The 5,542-nt window shown below is 39.8% G+C and overlaps 1 protein-coding gene and 1 long non-coding RNA gene across 2 annotated transcripts in view; one reads left to right on the forward strand and one right to left on the reverse strand.

Annotated features, from left to right (window-relative positions):
- LOC138047545 (uncharacterized) overlaps window positions 1-668 on the reverse strand; it is a 59,696-nt gene extending 59,028 nt beyond the window's left edge. Inside the window, exon 1 of the mRNA XM_068894434.1 lies at window positions 544-668. The gene's annotated coding sequence lies outside the window, so the exon portion shown is untranslated. The remainder of the gene's footprint in view (window positions 1-543) is intronic.
- LOC138047551 (uncharacterized) overlaps window positions 1-5,236 on the forward strand; it is an 8,988-nt gene extending 3,752 nt beyond the window's left edge. The window contains exons 2-3 of the long non-coding RNA XR_011131872.1: window positions 2,188-2,481; window positions 4,295-5,236. This is a non-coding gene — a long non-coding RNA (uncharacterized lncRNA). The remainder of the gene's footprint in view (window positions 1-2,187; window positions 2,482-4,294) is intronic.
- The last annotated feature ends 306 nt before the right edge of the window (window positions 5,237-5,542 follow it).

Raw genomic sequence — 5,542 nt, forward strand, 5'->3', positions numbered from 1 at the left:
TTGTTACCGATCATCCGGGGGGAGGGTGAATCCCGGACATTTACACAATGGAGTTAACAAATCTCCCTACCTTTGGGAATAACACTTGTCCACAAAAAGAAATCAGTGTCCCTTCTCCCGGAATAGATTAGACTAAGTATGATGAATGAAAGGTATTATTTGTTAAGTGCGAGTTTTGAAGATGAACTGAAGAAATGATCCTCGCACAATTTAAGCAACTGTCTCGTATATTCACCTGAAAAAATTCAGTTGACTTCAACGGGATTCAAAGCCATGACCTCTGCGATGCCTGAAAGAAATTATTAATTTGTGAAGTTGAAGTCACCTGAATTTTTTCAGGTGAATATACGAGACAATTGCCTAAATTGTCCACTAAATGGGAGGATTATTTCTTCAGTACATCACTAAGTATGATTCTAGTATTTTGGAGCAACAATGGTTTGCAGATAAAGCCGTCAAAACACAAAGTTCATAATATACAGGGACGTCCATATCATTTTCTGCTGAGAATTATTTTACTTTCTATAATAATAGTTCACTTACCTCTCTCTCAGTCTCTATTTTAACAAGAGCACGGCAGTTCACACGGCCAGTCTTCGTGAAGAAAATAGTCGTTCATTTTCAACTGAGATAGCGGCGGCAGTGTTACAATTCATGAGGCTCTTTTCCCGGGGATCCTGCTACGAAAGTGCAAGATCAATATAATCCCGCGCTATGCCTTCATAGCCGTATGTTCCCGTAGTCACCACCCGGGAATCGCCTTCTTGCTCAGATTTTCTACTCTTCCGGAAGCAGAGAGACAATTGGTTAAATCTTTCCGGATAATAGCGGAGCTCCGCGCGCGCCATAGTTAAGAAAATATGGTAACCCAATCTATATATTAAGAGCCATTCAAATCATTTCTGACTTTACATACAATATAATATCATAGCTAGCAGAGCCGCGTAATCAAATTCAGTATACCTAAGCTTGCTCAAAATCTCGATAGTGCACACTGATAGCGTCAGCAAATCGCTTCGCCAGAAATGTTTTTTTTTTTCGCGCGAGCGGCCATTGTTAGCGCGGAGAAAAATATTATATTTCGTCGGATTTGATGCACAATTCCACCGGCTATGTTATAAAACAATTGGTTCATGCTTTTAGCTGTGCACTATCGTGTTATGGAGCACGTGGGAAGTTTGGATAGCATTCAAGAAGCTAGAGTTGCTCTCGGGCAACTCTTATGCTTTTTTTTTCGTGCTCTCCAAACTTCTCGCGTTCTCCATAACTCGATAGTGCACGCTAAAGCATGAACCAATTGTTAAATAATAATAATAATAATAATAATAATAATAATAATAATAATAATAATAATAATAAACTTTATCAATGTCTCGTGCGTATTTAGCCAAACACATAGGCTCTACTGATAATTGGGGAGACTAAGAATGAAATCAAATCAAATCGGAACAACTCATGACAAATGTTTTGATGAGAGGGGAAAATCGGAGTACCCGGGGAAAAACTCTCGGAGCAGAGTAGAGAACCAACAAACCCAACCCACATAACCCCCAATTTTTTTCTTATCTGGGAATCGATCCCGTGCGGCCATATTGGTGGAAGGTGAGTGCTCTCACCAAGCACCAACACTGCTACCGTATCATTGAATTACGCTTTATTATTAGTCTAAAGCCGTGTTCACACCAAACGTTGGTTATGATTAACTGAAGTATTATTCAGGCTATCATAGTTCTTTCAATCCCATTGATTTACGGTTCTGTTCACATCTATGAAAATTCAAATACAATAGGCAGCGTAACCTCGCATTGACAGAAAAAAGTGGCGTCGCATCGCGTGGCTGCCACGATTATCATCACTATGCTTGAGGCGAAAAGAGAACCAAGGATAGCTTCCAAAAATAGAAGAAAAATCCAAATCTTCGCTCCACAAAACGAATAGAAGTCCCGTCTGCCCATACCATTCGCCATTCTGTTCAATTGCACACTGTAATTACTTCAAACAACCCCCTTGAGGTTGTTTAAAGTAGTTATAATTAACTTACAATCAGGAACTGTGATTAGTTGATGTGAACCCATTTCATATTTAATTCGATTAAAATTCAATCATAATCGAGGCCTAATGTGAACACGGCTTAAATACATGATAGGCTAGGTGCTTGTTGAGTTACCAAAACCCTGAATTTTCCAGGGTATTGAGTCGTAAACTCTTCAAAAATGAATTGGAGGAGAAATGACCAAAGCCCGAAGAGCTTATCGACTGGGACATGTGGACACGAATACAATCTGTTCGCAAAGGACGCGAGTGTATCATACCTGATATCTCACGGACATACCACTTTGGTGGAAAAGGCCTTAACGTGGGAGGGCTCATGCGAGCGGTGTACTTTGAGAAACACGCCATCAATGACCAAGCGCACGTCCAAATGGATGCGGAGAAAATGTACAATGACAACTACGAGAAGGAAATCCATCAACTCATCAGGTAAGGTTGTTTGTTTTAAAAAAATTCGTGAGCACGTCGTATTTTTAACACCTTTCGGACGAGGTTGAGTAAGGCATAACATAAGTAATTGCAGATGTACGTACTTAAAAGGACTATTTTATATTAGAAAAATACCACACAGTGCTTTTGACGCGCGCTGATTGGCTAGCTAGAAGTTGATTATTCACCTTCGAGCATCCATCGTGTGTCGCGCGAGACTCTTTCGATTCTTTTTCAGTTTATTGGCGAAAATAAAGCAGTTCTTGGCTCTATTTATTCAAACAATTATTCTCCTCCACCTTAGTGAATAATTGTTAAAGTGCTACTATGATAATGCTTAACATCTGACCTGACAAACGTTTGAGCGGCTTTGATTTTTATCCAAAGGCTTTTCACTTTGAGTGTAAGTTTTGGATTTTACGGTTCGCCATAACTCACGTTCAAAACTGACCGAATGGACCTCAAAGGGAAAGCGTAAAATGCAGCTTATTATATATGCAGAGCTCGAGTGTGGAAGTTTGAAAGTCTGAAACTCCCGTGCTGCATATTAATTCAGCCACGTACATTGCTTGAATTCTTAAACTAGTCCCCGTCCACACGTATCCTGATATTTTTGAATCCGCAATCCGTGTCCACACGTTATGTGATCACAGCGTATTCAAATTCACAAGGAAGGACTTCGTGCTTAAAAAAATACCATTTGAAAATAAAAAAAAGATCATTTATCCTTTGTAACACAATACCAGCAATCAAATCAGTGTCAAACTTGAAAGAAGCTTTACACAGAAAATGGCATTTAATACAAAATACACCTACAGCCCCATTTTTCAACGGCAAATTTTCAAAGAGTCACCACTCATATCCTTTAAAAGAAGAAAATCCCTTAGACATGCTTGTGAGAGAAAAGAACTGATTCAACAAAACTCTAAAAGGTTCTGTGCTTGTTTTCACACAGGACCCTAGGGAATCAGTATGGCCTATCACCTCTTGCGTTTCTTATCGTGACGTCATCGTATCAGAAAATATCCGGATTCGACCGTCCACACGTATTCGAAATGTTATCGGATTCAAAAGTTTCCACTCTGGAGAGCGGATTCAAAAGTTTCAGGATTTGCTTGTGAATTCGCCGGATGCGTGTGGACGATAGCCGTATCCGGAAAGAAAACGTTGCGGATTCAAAAATATCCGGATACGTGTGGAGTGGGCCTTACTGATTGTTTGGAAAAATTCACCCTTCTTTCTCGAGCAATCAGAATTAAAGCCAAAACGAATCAAGACTGGCTCACACGTTTCGCGACGGCTACACGTATTTAGTTGCAGTTTACATTGGCTGATGAATTGTCCCCATGTCTTGTTATTGATCAGAATTGGTTTTGGCTTAACGACACTAACGACACTCAATGGGTGCTTTCCATTCAACAAATTTTAAATCTCGGAAATTCTGTATTCAATGGAACGGTACATGCCGGCTGCACAGACGCGATCCAAGTCACCGCGCGTTTGATTCGCGCCAAATACAAACATAACAAACGTCAAAACCAAGAACGGTACAGAAGAGCGGTTCTGAGAACACCAAATTTGTCAAATGGAAAGGTAAAATTTCGGTCCGATCGATCCGATTGGTCAAAGTAGACCCCCTTCAAAGGTGGTCCAGAATATTCCGGTCGGACAAAACCGAAATGGTCCGTTCCATTTGATGTGTCAACCAAAGTTACCGGAATTTGGGGTTCAAAGGAAAGCAATATATTATCGAAAATGGCTCTCTGTGTCTTGAATTTTCTTTGGCGCTAATAATTTATCGCATTTATTACAGCAAAGCTGAAACTTTGGATCACCACAAAACACCGTGTCCGAACCCAGAAGACTTCGTTCCCGGCACACAAGGCAAAACATTTGTATTTTATATCAGAATGGAGAAAAGTCACGACTATGAGACTTGGCTGAATATAGCATCATGTCTGCACATGTGGGATTTGGATGCAAGAGGATTTCACAAAGGCATGTGGAGATTTTGGCTCAAGAAAAATCACATTCTCGACATTGGATGTCCATTTTCGGAATATTGTTCCTACAAACCGATAGACGTTTTACCAATTTATATTCCAAAAGGTCGAAAGCAATAGGATAATTCTAGAATAGCGTTAAATAATTGAGCTAATGCGTTGAAGCCGAGCCAATCAGACCAAGGAAGAACAGGTTAAAAGCATTTCGGAAACGCACCATAAGTGAGCGCGTGGCGGTCAAAATGTTCACTAATTTAGACCCAGTCTACAGGTCGCATTTTTGTCGTGTCGATTTAAATTTAAAAAAAGAATAAAAAATGCAAAATCAAAAGTGCAAGTAGTGGTATTCAAATCAAATTTCAAGTTTTGCGAGAAACGTGAAGAAACAAGGGCGAATTTGAATTTTCTCTGCTCGCTTCTACACCGCTCCTACTGATTCATTTAATACTTCTGCTAGTTTTAAGAACTTGAAGAAACTGAAATAGTGACGTTGAAGTTTCGAAATTCGAAGCGACGTTTTAGTTGACGTCGTAGTCGTGGATCTAAAGCTCCCTAATCTATGAGTAAGAAAGCTTTAAAAATTCGAAATATTACTAAGAATGTATGGGCTCATTAGCGCTTTTGCCACCCAAGAATTTCTCAGATTTTGATGGCTAATTATTTCGCTAGATATCAAAGCCAAAAAGGTCATAATTAGAGACGTCACGCAATCAATAATTTTATGCGTCAAGCTAAACTACTGCGGACGTTGTCAGCAAAAAAATGTAAACAGAAAAGTTTTTCGCCTGTTTTATTTATGGTAACGATACGTCCAGCCACTAGATCTGGAAATGCTTTTGTTTGCGTCAACCCATCATTTTATATTTGAAGAAGAGTTTTTGCTATTATACGACGCCCGTTTTACCAAAACCCCATTATTTTTTGAATATCCTTTTTCCCGACGAGGGTAGCAAAGCTATTTGTGCGTGACGCGTGACAAGGGCTGAAATCAATAAAGAACAGCGCGGTTCGTGAATGCACGTAAAGCGTCAGGAGCCCATCACCCGGAGCCTCTATAC

The sequence above is a fragment of the Montipora capricornis genome, chromosome 4, assembly GCF_036669925.1.
Source record: "Montipora capricornis isolate CH-2021 chromosome 4, ASM3666992v2, whole genome shotgun sequence".
Lineage (NCBI taxonomy): Eukaryota > Metazoa > Cnidaria > Anthozoa > Scleractinia > Acroporidae > Montipora > Montipora capricornis.